Source organism: Leiobunum rupestre, chromosome 2 (assembly GCF_980474605.1).
Source record: "Leiobunum rupestre chromosome 2, qqLeiRupe1.1.hap1, whole genome shotgun sequence".
NCBI lineage: Eukaryota > Metazoa > Arthropoda > Arachnida > Opiliones > Sclerosomatidae > Leiobunum > Leiobunum rupestre.
Genome location: NC_143385.1, coordinates 43,939,806 through 43,948,052, shown reverse-complemented (window position 1 = coordinate 43,948,052; position 8,247 = coordinate 43,939,806). Strand labels below are relative to the sequence as shown.

The 8,247-nt window shown below is 36.1% G+C and overlaps 1 non-coding gene across 1 annotated transcript; it reads left to right on the top strand.

Moving 5' to 3' along the window:
• The first annotated feature begins 809 nt into the window (after positions 1-809).
• On the top strand, positions 810-881 carry TRNAE-CUC (transfer RNA glutamic acid (anticodon CUC)). The gene has a single exon. It is a non-coding gene; the product is annotated as a tRNA-Glu (tRNA).
• Positions 882-8,247: the final 7,366 nt, after the last annotated feature.

The window sequence follows — 8,247 nt, the reverse complement described above, 5'->3', positions numbered from 1 at the left end:
CACATTATCACCATAGGACTAGCTCAAGGACCCCTAAGTTCGACTACATGAATCCACCTGGTGGTGAAAAATCGAAACTTATAAACCAATCCCCCAAAGAATGCTACCGGAAACTGCTTCGTAGATGGCAAGAACTAGGAGGATTCAAGCTAACCGTGTTTTCATATTTCTAGGCAAGAAGAGGTAGTAATTTATTTTCTCAGAAAAGTTACGTTTTCCACGTTTTTTTTTTCATTTCGGCAGATTTTTCCTTATTTTAAAATTTTTGCTCCTAAACTGAAAGTTTTTGCAATTGTAGGATATACCATGGAACAAACTAACGATAGTATTTTCCATGGATACACTCAGGTTCCTTCGATTACTGAAATACTACTGGTATATATTATCATTCTATACTAATAAAAAAGTATAACGGGAAAACATTCATCGATGTCTCTATTGTATCTGTGGCTTTAAATTTTGACAAGTGCGAAATTCAAATGAAGAATTCTTATGATCAGAAGTTAATAGTAAATTAAATTCTGGAGGTTTCTGTTATACATTCTAGCCTAAACCTATACACTCTTTTTTTTGGGAATTTTGCTGGGCGCGTTCATGTTGAGTTTACCCCCCTTAACCCCCATTCTCCATATCCTAGACCCCCAACCGGTGGTTCCAGGTAATGGCCGACTAGCGGGCAGCCCAAAAGAGGAGTCGAAAAGACCGCGAAAAAGAGTGTATAGATTAAAAAAGGATAAAGAAACAATAAAAAAAATTCAAATTGCCACGCATAACGTTTTTATACTACTTTTCAACTTATCATTATAACATCCGGCGTGGTCTAGTGGTTAGGATCTCTGACTCTCACTCAGAAGGCCCGGGTTCGATTCCCGGCGTCGGAAGGGATGTTTTTTTTTCAATGTTTCCCCCCCCCCAAGAACAATACGTGGAACATTAACTATTAAGCGTATTTAATTTATATTTAGTGTTATCTATTATCCATGCACTAAATATTTGGCTATTTTTGGATGTAAAGTAATTTTAATCATTGACAAAACCAAGGTTATGCAAATTTGGTAGGTAGGATTACGATGCTATATTGGCATAGAAGCTCCATGATATTAGTGATATCAGCTAGGAGAATTCAAGTACCGAGTTTTCATATTCCTAGATATTAGTAACAAAAACGCGTTAGTCACAATAAATGCTTTCTTGCCCCATCTAGCCTATCAAGGCTGGTAAAGAAGGGGATATTTTATGTTTATTTATTAACAGCTCTCTCTATGGTGGGTCGATTAATTAGAAAAATAATTGAATTGAATTAATTACTCAATTTATTTAAAATTTAGGCCATCTTAAAATGTAAATAACGTAGATGGCGCTCTAGTTCAATATCGATAAAAGCAGAGTGTATAGTATAGAGAGACGGTTGTTATTTGCCTGGGCTACGTTCAGTGAAGCTTAACGGTCTTATACCGTTTTACGTTTGCGTTGATTCCGTTGAGACTTTTTATCCTGTCTTGTTGAACGCTTTCTTACGATTGTTGTAATTTTTATAAAATATCGTCTGCTGTATCGTCCGCAGCTAGCCTTCCCGCGTGCTGTGACGTCACGATTCCGTTTAACAACGAAGAAACCAGCTGGTAGAGCAGGTTCAAATGTTTCAGCAACGGTTCAGCAACGCTACGTCACACCGGAAATGGAAAAAAGCGTACAGTATAAAACCGGTTCCGAAATACTGCAACGCTTAATTTGTTGCAAGCTACTGAACGTAGCCATGTTTGGACCACGGGAACTAAAGAAAAGTTCAGGATCCCTATAGGCTTCGAACTTAGGAAATATAGCGCCATCTGCCTTAATAACCGTCAACTAAATATGTGAAGCAATAGCAGATCACTTTTGAATTTCTAGGGTTTTCGGTTGAACATTCAGCAGTTGCGCAGAGATAATTTTTAACGAGCAGACAGCTTTCATGTATTAAATTTAAAACTTGGTCGGAAGGCGGCGATAATTACGACCAAAATTTAAACTACGCACGAAGCGATGCAGCTAGTGGTCACTTTTCATAGTGTTGAACGCCTAAAATAATTAAACGTGAAATTTCATTGGAAATATAAAAAGTAAGTACAGCCTAGTTTACTAGTTTTTAATATTTCAATATTGAAAATAATGTTTTTTCATTAATTCAAGAAATATATGGAGAACAGCCTAAAAGACTTAGAGACCAGAATGATGTAGAGAAGGTAAAATAAAAATTCAATTTGAAGGGTAATAAATTATACAATATAAATATCAAATGTATAAGTATTAAGAAAAAAGTTTCAGATCAATTGTTTTTTCTTCGTATTTTTTAGAAGTTTTCTGCCTAATCTTTTATGTGATTTAATGTAGAATCGTGGTCGATATCTTGTTTCTGTCTTTTTGAGGGCATTTTGTATGAAACAAGTTGTCAAGCCAAAATATACCTCTCCTCGGAAGCATTGTCCCTAGTGGTATTAATTTCTCGACACGACCCCCAAAGATATCTCCGCAATTCAGAGTTATTTACGAAAAACGTATTCTCGGTTCAAACCCTGCCCGGTAAAAATTTTAATTTTAATATAAATAATTGAGACGAAACAATTGAGTTTAATTTATTCGGAATATTATAAATTAAGTAGTTACAACAGCGAGTTAGACTTACTAAAACAATGCACAATTGAATTTAACCCTTTTTACAGTACATGTTTATCAGTTGAATATAATACTAAGCAAATTTTAATGAAAGAAATATCTACAGATGGTAATTGTATTTTTCTCGCTTACGAAATACTTGCCGCATCTTTAACGCTCATTTTATTTCAACACTCGTAGACTTCCAGTTGACGTTGTGACACATACCGCATGAAAAAGACCAATGCCGTCCAATTTCCAATATCATATAATGACTCGCACACCCAGGAAATCATTGACTGCGTTAGAAATCGTAGATATCCAAATATCCACACCAAATATATTTACAAGAAGCAAAAACCTTACCATAAACAAAGCACCGAGAGCCACTTGACTAACCGCCAGCTCTTAAAGCAATAAACGTTAAATTATCGTCTTTGAATTAACACAACTATATATAGGTCGTTAAGAATACCCGTAAATAAATAACAAAAAACTAACAAAGTGGACCACCCACAGGGTCTACCCTTTAACCCTCTTATCTCGGCTGACTGCGCTAAAACAAGATTTAACCTTTAAAATTTCATTCGTAAAAAAACCAGATTAGGCCTTCATATATTCATTAATAAAAAAAGACTTTATTACCTATTATGCTTACGATGCGTGTCTTAATTTCAGTGAACCTAAACAGCTATCGGTGGTTCTGTGGTAGAGCGCTCGACTGATAAGCCGAATGGGCTGGGTTCGAAACCTGGGTGGCGCATTTGTTTTTAATCAATAGAGAAACGCTAAATTAGAATTTCTTCGATGCAATAATTTCAATTTCAATTCTATTTCAATGAAACAAAAATTTCGTACTCTATTAAATACGCTTCCGATAAAGCTGAAGGTCTAATTTTCAATAAGGCGTAATAAGTTTCGGTGGTTCTGTGGTAGAACGTCCGGCTGTCAAGCAGACACGGTGGTTGTATAACCCCTCCTAGGGGAGAGGTAAAAACCCAATGAAGAAATGTTTTTTTTTTTTTTTTTTTTTAATATCATGTATTCAAAATTTCAAAGACAGTTTAATAATCAATTAGCCGTTTGATGAATCGTTGCAATTCCATTAAACGTTTGTCACATAAGAGAGCAAATTAAAACTTGTGTCAAAAACCTGATTTATCTCTGTTATAAATTTCAAGAAAGAACAGGTTCCAGTAAATATTAAGAAGCAATTTTAAGTCCTTCTGGAACTGTTTTTTTAACTTCGTTATCGTAAAAAAACTGTTGGCACAGCTGAATATGTTGTTAGCCTATTTTTAGTTTTTAATTCATAAAACACTTATTGGTGAATGTACGTATTCTGTTGATTTATTTTTAAGTTTCTCGATTTTTACATTTTCCAAGTTTAGGAAAAAAAAAGTTAATATAGGTCTTAATAATAAAAACGCATATTCCCCTTTAGAAACTTGAAAAAGGAAAAACGAGAGTTTCGTTTTTGATTTAGGAAAAATTTCAGGCTGAAAAACAAGATTCAGGCAAATTTAAACAATTTTACAAGTTAAATAAATTGACAAAATATCAAATGAAATCTGGTTAGTTTTTGCGTCGTCCTTTACCAGTGTTGAAACGCGCGCTACTAGCTGCCGATACCGATGGCGCCATCTCTTATCCGGATCCTATTGGCATTTTCCCGCCAGAAAAATTATTACGGCTTTTTGAAAGATAAACATCTCTCTATACTATTGAGTGTTGTCGTCTGAAACCCTGCGACGTCACCATTGTAATTTGCCTATTGATAAAAAACGGTAACTGTCATGGCGGCCACTATTAACACTACAGCTATGACGTTACAAGTTTTCAAAATCGTATCAGACGACAACACTTTATACACTCTCTGATAAAGAATTCGAATGCTTCAGTTAATGGCAACGTTATTAATTAACCTATTAATAACGTAGGCAGTGCTTTAGTAATCCAACCTGCTACAGTTGTATACCACTGGCAAAAACCTTGGTAGTAGATCCATCAAATTCAACCCTTTGCTTTACCGAAACCAATAATACCAAGTAAATAGGACTAGTAAGGCTTCGACTGACCGCTTATAAACACTCATAGGTTTAGTACTGCCAAAAGCGACATAAGACCCATCTTATGTCGCTTTTGGTATTGCCTTACAATTAACAGAAATAACAGTTCTACAATTCTTGCTCTTTCTTACGGGCGATTCCCTAGTTGCGGGGGGCAATGTATTAGCGTAGGGATAAAAAGTCTGAAAAATTCAGTTCGGTTCAGTTTTAAATCTCACATTCTTGGTCGGTTCTGGCTGCTGGCAGTCTAAACAAAAAAATCGGGACTGGAGGACGAGGCCAGAGGGCAACGTCCGTCGAGAAAAATTCCGAGGGTTCATCTTTGCTTCTGACTTCATTGGGACCAGCACCAGCCAACTTGGGCTTTCTGGCTCGTTTTTCAATGAAATGGAGGAAAAGGAAGTCCAAAAACTCCATAAGAAAGGTGGAAATAATAGTTATCTTTCCGATTGCATTTACATTTTGAAAGGTATTTAAATGGGAGAAAGATGGGAGCATTTCTTTAAAAAAATCGTCATTAATCATAAGTTGGCTTAAATTGAAATACGTTGGTGCCTCCAATTGAAAATATGGACACGTAATTCAATGCTTCATTGGTCATCATTTTTATTGTGGCGTGAGGAAACTAACAAGGAGAGTACTTAAGAGAAAAGCGTACAAGATTCGGAATCAAGGAATCTTAGAGATAATTCTCGTTAATTTTGAAACGTTTTCGGTTGCCATGCAAATCGAATAGGTAGTGCAACGTCTCCTTTTGGAAAATTTCATATCTCCTACAAAATCCGCCATAAACACCTCGGGTACTATCCTTGTAAGTGGCAGAACCTGGTCCGAGGAGTCAGACCGAGGATCTGATATTCAACAAAAATACCCACATTTATATATTTTTTTAGAAGCTAATGCCAACCTTTACATTAACGTAAATTTCGTTTCTAGTTCTACTACTCTCTGTTGAAAGTGCATATTCGTGACTGAAACCTATAGCTACGCCCTCTTTTGGTGGCCGTTGAGAAATAAATAGGCAGCGTATTAATAGACGCATTAGTGGATCATTCTCTCTAAGCACACAAAACGCTATGCTACCATGGACTCTATAGAGTAGTAGCACTCTGTAGCTTTGGCCATGGCCGCCATTTTGGTCGCAAATTTTTTATCTATAAGAAAGAGCATGGGTGACGTACTATACCCTGGTGAGAAAGAGGAATTAATTATACTGAATTCCCACCAGCCTCTGTCGAAAGTGTCGAAATACAAAGTTTAAATTTCGCGCTTGCAGCTATGACAATAGATGGCAGCATGGTGCTGTGTTTTTGTTTGAAAATAATAACGCTCGTTCTCTCTTGTCTGAAACCAAAACTAAAAACAGTAGAATATAAATCGTAGAGCTCACAGCTCAAGTTTCATTTTTGTATCTCTAAATCTTTTCTTTGTAGTCCTAAATAAATATTTTTACGTTAGTTTCTAGTTTTTCTACAGAAAGATCTTTTGGCGGATTTTCTTTCAACAACAGTACTCAATAGGGTGCAACAACAAATGGTTTCGCGAAATAATTCTACACCTAGGCCAACATGTTCAGCGGTTGGCCTACCACCAGGGCATTTGTGCTCCACTAAGTAAATTTAAAGAGTAACAGGCAGAAAAAAACCTAGGCCTTTAAGTTTTAACTTGTTTTTAACCGGTGTCTACTGAAAGCCATATGTTTCCGAAAAACCTGCGATATGTTTTGTAATTTTAAGCCCACAAATTCTGGAATACAAACTTTTTAAGAGAAGCGACGAAAAATATCAGAATTTCAGAAAACAAATATTATAAAATTATATTTTGGAGGCCTTTTTTCCCAAATTTGGAGGTCCCCGAAGTAGGCACAAATATTTTCAACGTAGGCACGTGCCTACTTGTGCCTACTGCTGGCGGCGCTACTGAATGTTTTGTCTAGAACTGTAGATCAGCAAAGCCCAAGTAGTCCAGAGGATTTCATAAAAACCGTGCACTTTTTGATAAAAGCATGAAACTTGCTGTATATTAGCCTAATGGTATTATTAAACGATTAAATATTATAGGCAATCTGTATCATCCCCGTGACAAACGTGACAAGCCATCAAAGTGTCTGTAAAAACGAAAATTTACCTTTATGAATGGCCACTACGGAAACACAAGTAATGCGCGGAGCGCGTCGTGTTAATATCGAGGGGGCATTCATATAGGTGTTTAATTTCTAAACTATGAGGAAATAAGATAGAAAATTCTTGTTTAAAGTTAAAATATATCAAGTTAAGGTAAAATATATCTCATTTTAATGTTCATTTCAGTTAAATTTACAACAAGTTTTCAATGCTTATAAAGTAAACAGGAATGTATATTGTTTTTTTTTTATTTAAAAATCACGTTCGCAGCCCCCACATTTGCAAAGAGCTGTGCAAGGTAATTGAGATTTAAAACAACGACAATGTCCATTACATCCTTTTAAACAGCCACATTTCAGCAATTCCCTACAGGCTTCTCCAGCCGGTGGTTGCGTCATCCAAACAATCCGCCATTCAATTGTTTTCTCGTCAAAAGTCCAACCAAAAACTTTGGGGTCTGGTAGCTCTGGTTGTTTTTTTTAAAGCCTGACCCCACACATAACCCGCCTGATACGTAACTCTTAGTAAATGATGCATTAACAAGTCCTTTGTGGGGGGTAAGTTATCAATATCTCGATTTTTCTTGGTAAAAAGGACTTTTCTGGCTACATCAATATTATCTTCTGAACTGCATCTATCGTACATTAGTATGATAAACCGCTCAATTAATGGAAGAAATTGATTGAGGTCCGACACTGGAACGCCGTTGCTTATGGCTTCTAGTGCGAGAGTTACTTCATTAAACGAATTCCAAGTAGCCCAGGCAGTTCTTTTGCCTTTTCCATTGAAACTGGATGTAGTATCGCAGCCTGTTAGAGCGTGGAACGATCTCAACGGTTCAAGGTTACTGGATATTTTCACTAATAAAGGTTGCCTATAAACGCGGGTTTCAGTTTAGGTCACGTGATTTTTAGCAGACGAACTCTGAGGATGGTGTGACGTCACAAATATCCTTCCTGGCTGTTAGTCGGCGGAAAAAGCCATGGAAGTGTGAAGGAACACGCACATTTATTTTACTTTTATAATTATTTTAATGATTTAAGGTTTGTACCTTTGAAATTATATTTATTTATTATTATAGAGTATTTATTTCATATTTTTCTTAGGAAATGCCGGGTACCCGGTGCGCTGTGGGAATATGTAACAACTGTTACTTAAAAACAAGGGTTAATGATGAAACCAAAGATATAAGCTATCATTATTTCCCTAAAGACCCCAAATTAAGGAATATTTGGGAATCTCGTTGTTTCAGGAAAGATAAATTTAATCTCTATAATTCAAGAGTATGTTCAGTACATTTTTTAAAAGAAGATTTCGTGAGTGACCTAAAATCTGAACTTCTCGGAGAGCCGAAAGCTGCGAAGCGTATTCTAAAGGAAGGTACAATTCCCTCTATTAATCTCCGTAATTGTACTAAAGAAAAT